Source organism: Podarcis liolepis (assembly GCF_965112155.1).
Source record: "Podarcis liolepis genome assembly, chromosome: 5".
In the NCBI taxonomy this organism is placed as follows: Eukaryota; Metazoa; Chordata; class Lepidosauria; order Squamata; family Lacertidae; genus Podarcis; species Podarcis liolepis.
Window position 1 is genome coordinate 40,317,488 of NC_139556.1, and position 7,912 is coordinate 40,325,399.

Below are 7,912 nucleotides of genomic sequence, written 5' to 3' on the forward strand. Positions count from 1 at the left end.
ATGATGCATTGCTTCCCAAACATCAGCAGACTGGGAAGGTCAAGTTCACCTTAACCATGGTATGGGTGAGGTCTGGCTGCCTGATGTAAAATCAAAGGATCAGAAGGTGATTCTTTGCTTTCTATATAGTCTGGCAGATGCAAAGCTGTGGACTGCCCTCTCCATAGAGGTGTGTCTCACAAATTTTGCCATGTACTGAAAATGCACCTCTTTATCCTGCCGTTTGGCTGTCTGTCTGTCTGTCTGTCTGTCTGTCTGTCTGTCTGTCTGTCTATCTGAATAAAGCCACCCTGTTTTAATCTTGTATTTTTATGCTTTATCATTTAAAAAGGTGTTTTATATATTTATATATTCAGGATTTTATAATCCGCAGTGGGACCTGATAGGGAAAAGCAAGTTTTTAAAAATGCAACAAAATAATAAACAAACCAACAAGCCAAAACCTCAAAGAGGCATTGCCAAGGCTCAATCCAGTAGAGGGCAGACTGCCAGTCTCTGGAGTCTTCTCTCTCAGCTGATCACCCTTGATGTTGCTTCTGGTTTATCTGCCCTTCCTGAATAAGCAAGCAGTGAGAGGAGCGAGAGGAGTAAGAAGCAAGGCCAGCCATTTGCACACTTTTTCCTAGGAAGTGTTCTCAATTGGGCACAGAGGAATAGGCAAGCAAATGTGCCATAGAAGAAGAGGTAGCACACAGAGAGAGGGAGAATTTCTTCTGCAGATGCACCCCCATCCCCCACCCCAAAAAACCACCCCTGGAATCAGCTCCGTACGTTCTTAATACAGCATTGCACTATAATTTTTCAAAAGCATTTTCCTCTAGACAGTCAGGTTGTGCATCCATAGCAGTCACCAGAGGAGGAATGATGTCTGAGAGGAGAGCAGAGAGGAGAAATGCCATGGTGCATCTGCAGCAGCACAACTGGACACCTTCATCTGGCCCAGCTGCAACAAAACATGTCTTATCGGTCTCTACAACCACGGCTAGTACTGTAACCTTCCAACAGTTTGACTTCACCCCAAAAGGCACACTCCTCCCTTGTCTCCCAAGACAGACAACAAAACCGCTGTAGGAATTGCATTGACCTGCACTGAAAGCACCTATGTTATGTATGAATCTGCCTTATTCTGAGTCAGACCACTGGCAGCATGAACTGGGAGTGGGACTCCAAGGTTTCAGACAAGCGTCTTTCCTTTACATGGGGAGCTAAGTCTGGGACCTTTTGCATGCAGAGCATAAGCTCTGCCCTTGAGCTATGGTCTCCTCCCCTGACCCAGAAGAATGCATTTTCATTGTGACTGGAAAAGGAGGAGATGGCCAAAAGCAAGGCTGCTGGTTCTTGAAGAGGAACAAAGTACACAATGTTCTGGTGGGCAATAACACTAACAGTCCTCCCCACCCACTTCCTGCCTCTACCCTTGTATCCAAGATATGGGCCTCAGCAGAAGGAAGGAGAGTGGAAGGGGAGGGGAGAGATAAACCCCCTCCCAAGTACTCCAGCTTCCTCCCTCTTTCCGTCAAAGGAGAAATCTTCTTCCTAATAAGAAAGAAGCTCTTGAAGGAGGGCAGAAACCAATGAACAATGGGTGAACAGGAAGCAGGAATCTCTGAATGATGTGAGGCCTTGCAAGTCTCAAAGAGAGTCTCTCCTAAGACCACCTCCATGGTTGCTAAGTTTGCTTCATTGCGAGAAGCAAAGCTACAGGGAACCAGGCAGAGGGCCTTCTTGGTAGTGGCGCCCGCCCTGTGGAACACCCTCCCACCAGATGTCAAAGAGAACAACAACTACCAGACTTTTAGAAGACATCTGAAGGCAGCCCTGTTCAGCGAAGTTTCTAATGTGTGACATTTTAATGTATTTTTAATCTTTGTTGGAAGCTGCCCACCCAGAGCGGCTGGGGAAACCCAGCCAGATGGGCGGGGTACAAATAATAAGTATTATTATTATTATTATTATTATTATTATTATTATTATTAGTGAAAGTAGGCAAAATATTCTTGAACAGGTCTCCTGGAGCCAAAACTAAATTGAGAAACATGGCACTGGAAGAAGAAAGCTGAGCACCCTGGAGAAATGATTCATAGAATCATAGAGTTGGAAGGGGCCATGATGGTCTCCTAGTCCAGCATGGGGCTTGAACCCACAACCCTGGGATTAAGAGTCTGGTGCTCTATCAACTGAGCTAATGAGAAGACATCATGTGTTGTAGTAGTCCAGGAGATGAGTAGCAGAGTGGATTCAAACTCTGCTACTCATCTGCAAAGGAGGACCACTTTTCCATTGCACAGTTTGACATAGCAGCTTTGTTAGATTTGAAAATGGAAAGAAATGCAACTGGATCAGAGTGTTTTTAATCAATCCCATACTGAGGAGGAGGATGGGGAAGAATGTAGTTTACCTAAGGCTATATCTAGTATGTTTGTGGCAGAGGTGAGATTAAAGCAGGAACATGCTCCCATGTCTGCTAGCACAATACTCAGTTCGACATAATCTAGCGTAGGCATAGGCAAACTTGGCCCTCCATATGCTTTTGGACTACAACTCCCATCATCCCTGACCACTGGTCCTGTTAGCTAGGGATGATGGGAGTTGTAGTCCCAAAACACCTGGAGGGCTGAGTTTGCCTATGCCTGTTCTAGCGCTTCACTGTTGTCTCTGATGCTACCAGCATCTTTCATTTGTTTATATCCTACTTTTAGGAACAAAGTTCTTCCAAAGTGGCTCACAAGTTTTAAGAAATGAATTCAATTAAGCATATGGCAATTAAAGAGCAGCGCGTAATAATGAAAACCAGTCCAAGAAAGAAAGTATTATGATATAATTCTGAGAGATAGACAGAGTATGGCAGAGCTCTCTAGATGTTCATAGCATCATAGAATATTAGAGTTGGAAGGGACCCAATGATCATCTAGTCCAATCCCCTAAAACACAAGAATCTCAGCTAAAACATCCATGACGGGTGGTCATCCAACCTCTGCCTAAAAACCTCCAAGGAAGGAGAGTCCACCAGCTCTCGTGGGAGTCTGTTCCACTGCCGAACAGCTCTTACTGTCAGAAAGTTTTTCCGAATGTTTAGTCGGAATCTCCTTTCTTGTAACTTAAAGCCACTGGTTCGAGTGCTACCCTCCAGAGAAGGAGAAAGCAAGCATGTTCCCTCTTCAGTGTGGCAGCCCTTAAGATATTTGGAGATGGCTATCATATCTCTCTCTCAGTCTCCTCTTTTCCAGGCTAAACATACAAGTGCTCCTCGTAAGGCTTAGTTTCCAGACCCTTGGTCATCTTGGTTGTCCTCCTCTACTCACGTTCCAGCTTGTCAGCATCCTTCCTAAATTGTGGTGCCCGGAACTGGAACGTTGTTTGACTCCAGCTCCTATTAACCCCAGCCAGCATAGCCAATGGCCAGAGATGATGGCATCTGTAGTCCAGCTACACCTGGAGGGCCACAGATTCTCCATCACATATTCTAGCTGACTACATGGCTCTTCTGCACAGTCATGGAGAAGAAGACTTTAGACAGGTGTGTCTTGAGATGCAGCAGGGATGAAGAAAACTAACCTGGATGTATCTGGTCATCCTAGAATTGAATTAAGGTTCCAGTGAAAATCTTGGCACAAGTCTTGAGAGATTCGGTTTCATTTCTTCCTTCCTTCCTTCCTTCCTTCCTTCCTTCCTTCCTTCCTTCCTTCCTTCCTTCCTTCCTTCCTTCCTTTCTACTCACAAATTGTTTTTTTCAATTGATTTTTGTCTCCTCCACATTTTAAAAAAAAAATGATGATGGTGAAAGAAAAAGGGTGCCCCGTGATTGAGTTTCTGACTGAAGCTCCATACACCATTGTGTAACTGTTCGGTTCAAGAGACTGTATCACTACAAAACATGGATTCAAATGTTTTAAACAAATACACAGTGTCATGACCCGTTTGTTTGGATACTCTGTGCTGTCCCAGACAGGAGGGAAGCCATCGCTGAGCCCATGAGGCATACAAGACTTCACAATTTATTAAGAAGATTAGCTGGGTTTAGCTTGTGCATTAAGAACTAGCCACTGAATGTGTGTTGTTTTAAACCATTGTGAGGTTATTGGGTTCTTTAGAAAGACCTGTTCTTTCTTCCATAGTTTGACCTGGCAAAACCATCTTTAAGTTAAATAAACAATTAAAGGCGCAGAGTAAACAAAGGCACCCTAAATATTGCAGGAGATCTCGTCTCACCTTCTCTCCCCCCCTTCTCCCCCCACCCCCACCCTGCTTTTGGGGCTATATTTGTAGAACAGCCTGCTGTGAAATGACAAAGTTCATGGTTCATCTGAACTTTTGAACTCAAATGAGTATTTGACACAGCAAAACAATCTAATGTGAACCTAACACAAAGTTTTCATAGTTTTAAAACCTGGCTTTCAGTTCTTTGTCTGGGGCAATTGGGTAGGAAAGTTCTTTATTGATGTTGTAAAAACTACCCATTTAATATCAGGCAGCGAGAGGGGGAGAGAGGAGAGAGGGGAGATCAGTAGAAAGAGCACCTTAGCATTTCTGAAATAGTGCTGGGCTGGTAGATCATTGAACTCTACCTGACCCCATTATGAAGGCTTCCTCAGGACAAGTTGCAGCAGCATTTGTGACAAGACCAAAGCTTCCTATCCTATTTCAAATGCTCCAGGCCTGGGAGTTAATGGAAAATGATATATTCGCTTAAAAAAAATTAAAAAATGTACACACTAATCACAATTGCCTAGTGCTGAAATTCCATGTATTTACTGTCCTAAAGTTTCTCTTTGGGGACAGAATAAAAGGGGAACGGGTGGACAAAATGCACTGTCATGCGCTTTGCTGACATCTCATAGTAAATGATTCCCCTTGCCTTTCTCCAACCCTTATGTTGGAACTGAGCATTGAGCGAGGCATTCTGAAGGCAGTGAAGATGGGCATGAAAGTATGTCCAAACAAGGCTTGTGGCAGTCTTCTCTCCATGCAATCTCCCTAGCCCCCTCCCCACAACTAATGGAGAACCAAAATACATGCCAATTTGATTAATTTCCACAGTCCATACAGGAGCATATAATTGACTGCATTCTATTTACACCGATTGCTCATTTGTTGACGGTGTACAGACCAGGCACTGAAAGCACATGACATTAAAGCCTACAACTTTCCCCAAGAGATCCTGGAAACCGTAGTTTGTTCAGGGTGCTGGGGAAACTACACTTACCAGCAGGGATGCCAACTTGAATAAAATAGAGGGGCAGGTAAGCCCCGCCCCACATAATCGATCACATGACACAGTGCACACACATCATTTGAATGGCAATGCCCATCAACTTGGAGGGGGGCCTCAAATATTTTATTGGAGGGGCTGAAGACCCTGGGAGTTGGCTTCTATGCTTCCCAGGATTTGGCGGGGGAAAGCTGCATGCTTTAAATTTATGGTATATACGCAGCCACAACAATTTAATGTGATGTTGACTTTTCAGAACTCAATGGTGACTTAGGACCAGGTTATCTCAGAAAGACTGCAGTGCCACCCACATCCCTACCACTGAGCCTCTTGTGCTTGCCAATCAGAACATAAGTGGTTTGAATCCCCGTGACGGTGATGAGCTCCCATTGCTCTGTCCCAGCTTCTGTCAACCTAGCACTTCAAAAGCATATCAGTACAACTAGATAAATAGGTACAGCTGTGGCGGGAAGCTAAACAGTGTTTCCATGCACTCTGGCACTCGTCATGATGTCCTGTTGTGCCAGAAGCGATTTAGTCATGCTGGCCACATGACCTGGAAAGCTGTCTGTGGACAAACGCCGGCTCCTTCGGCCTGAAGCGAGATGAGCACTGGACCCCATAGTTGCCTTTGACTAGATTTGATCATTCGGGGTCCTTTACCTTTACTTTTACCTATCTCAGAAACTGCCTGCTCCCATATGAACCCATGCAACCTTTAACATGGGCCTCAGAGCCCTAAATAAATCTGTATGATTTACATTTTCTACCATGCTAATGTGTGTTTGAGTCTGTACAATTGAATTAAATGAATACAATCTAGGATCCTCTGTCGCTACTGCTACTGCTACTGCTACTGCTACTGCTACTGCTACTGCTACTGTAACAGTACAGGGGAAATAACACAATGAGAAGTAATCTAATTCTCTGCAGTCATCCAAGTTCATGACCTGTCTCTGAACTGACATGTATGGGCAAAATTTTGGAAGTATTAGTCAAATAACACATAGTTACTCACACATTCTTTAAGAAAAAAATCTAACTATTCCTGGCAAGCATTTAAACAATCTATGAACTTGTCCTTTTCAAAGGTAAACTTATAGCACAAGTATGACACTTGAGAGGAAACTCCTCATCATGAAAAAGTTTGGAAAATAAATCAAAATAAAAAGCTGTTGTTGTTTTCAAATTGCTGATACGTTATATTGCTCAGCCAGCTACTACATATGGGATTCTTAGAAGTCCTATTTTAAAGAACTCAAGGGCAAAAGCTATTGGAGCAAATCAGCTCAGATTTTTATCCAAATGAGACTTATAGATAGTTTTTACACACACACACACACACACACACACACACACACACACACACACCAATGTCCTTTTTATTGTGCATTCATGAGGATTTTGGCTGATGGTTATATGCAATCATACTGTATCTAACAAGCATGTACTTACTTTTCCCTCCATCAAATGCCGGCAGGTACTCCCCAGAACAAAGGGCAGGGATACAATGGTGTGGAGCTTCCATTCATGGAAGAAGATTTACACTCCTGGAAAGACCTCTTCCAGGAGTGTAGCTCTCCTTCTGTGAATGGATACTCCTTCCATTCACCAAGTGGCTCCATTGACTCCAAAGATCTAAAATAAAGATCATATTGAGGACCAAGCCCTTTTGCTTTTAGCACGTTAGTTGCAACTTAGCTGAGCTTTTTTAAAAAAATGTCATAACATTTTTATTGTAATGAAAGATTAGTTTTCATCCACATTAACAGTCTGTAGGCTTTTGAAAGTGGTAACTGGCACATATGTGACCAGTGTATACAGTTTATTAGGCAAATTCTCATCTTCATTGCGTTTTCTGGATAAACACACACGGATACGGTAAGGAACATTCCTTACTCCTTTTGCCCAGATAGCCTTGTTCAAGCGGGTGTCAATGAGTACATCAGGAGTCCCCATCTCCTTCATTGCAAATTTATGGATCTCCTTGAGAGCTCCAGGAGCCCACTTCTTGAAGCCCACGCCATGGATCTGTTTGTGAATGTTTATAGTATATTCCCGAGTAACCACCTCATTGATGGCTGATCGTCCTTCTTTTCACCACCTTTCTTTCCAGGAGCCATCCTGCTCAGGACCAGACCAGAAAGCCTTAGCTGAGCTTTTGACGTTGACAGATTTTAGGCCTGACTAACTGTCTGGAGCAGGGCCGGATTTAGTTTGATGAGGCCCTAAGCTACCGAAGGTAATGGGGCCCTTTATATGTCCAGCTGTCCTTTGCCAACAACAAATTGTCGCTGTTTTTTGTATTGAATATATGCTATATGGTAATTGATGGACCTAATAGGTCTCCAAAGACATTTGCACATAACAAATAGGAGCCTACACAACACAACACAAAACACTGTTGCTGTATGCAGGGTTTTTTTATTTGTTTTTTATCTTATATTTTGGAAATGTACATCCAGTGTTTTTCCCCCCTTTAAATTTTAAATTTTCCTTTAATTTTTTTTTGGGGGGGGGGCCCAAGAGATTGGGGCCCTAAGCTATAGCTTGTTTAGCTTATACGTAAATCCAGCACTGGTCTGGAGGAAGAGTTTTTGATGGAAACTTGTTCAAATATCCTGAGAAGGAGCTCCTTGTCCTTTGTTTCTCTTTCTTTTAAAAAAATGTCATATTGACATGAACACTAAGGCAGACAACTTG

The 7,912-nt window shown here is 43.2% G+C and overlaps 1 pseudogene across 1 annotated transcript; it reads right to left on the minus strand.

The window, feature by feature from the left end:
* Window positions 1-6,916: 6,916 nt before the first annotated feature.
* On the minus strand, window positions 6,917-7,332 carry LOC310708064 (large ribosomal subunit protein eL31-like; annotated as a pseudogene). Its single transcript has one exon. The product of its transcript is annotated as a large ribosomal subunit protein eL31-like (transcript).
* Between the last annotated feature and the right edge of the window lie 580 nt (window positions 7,333-7,912).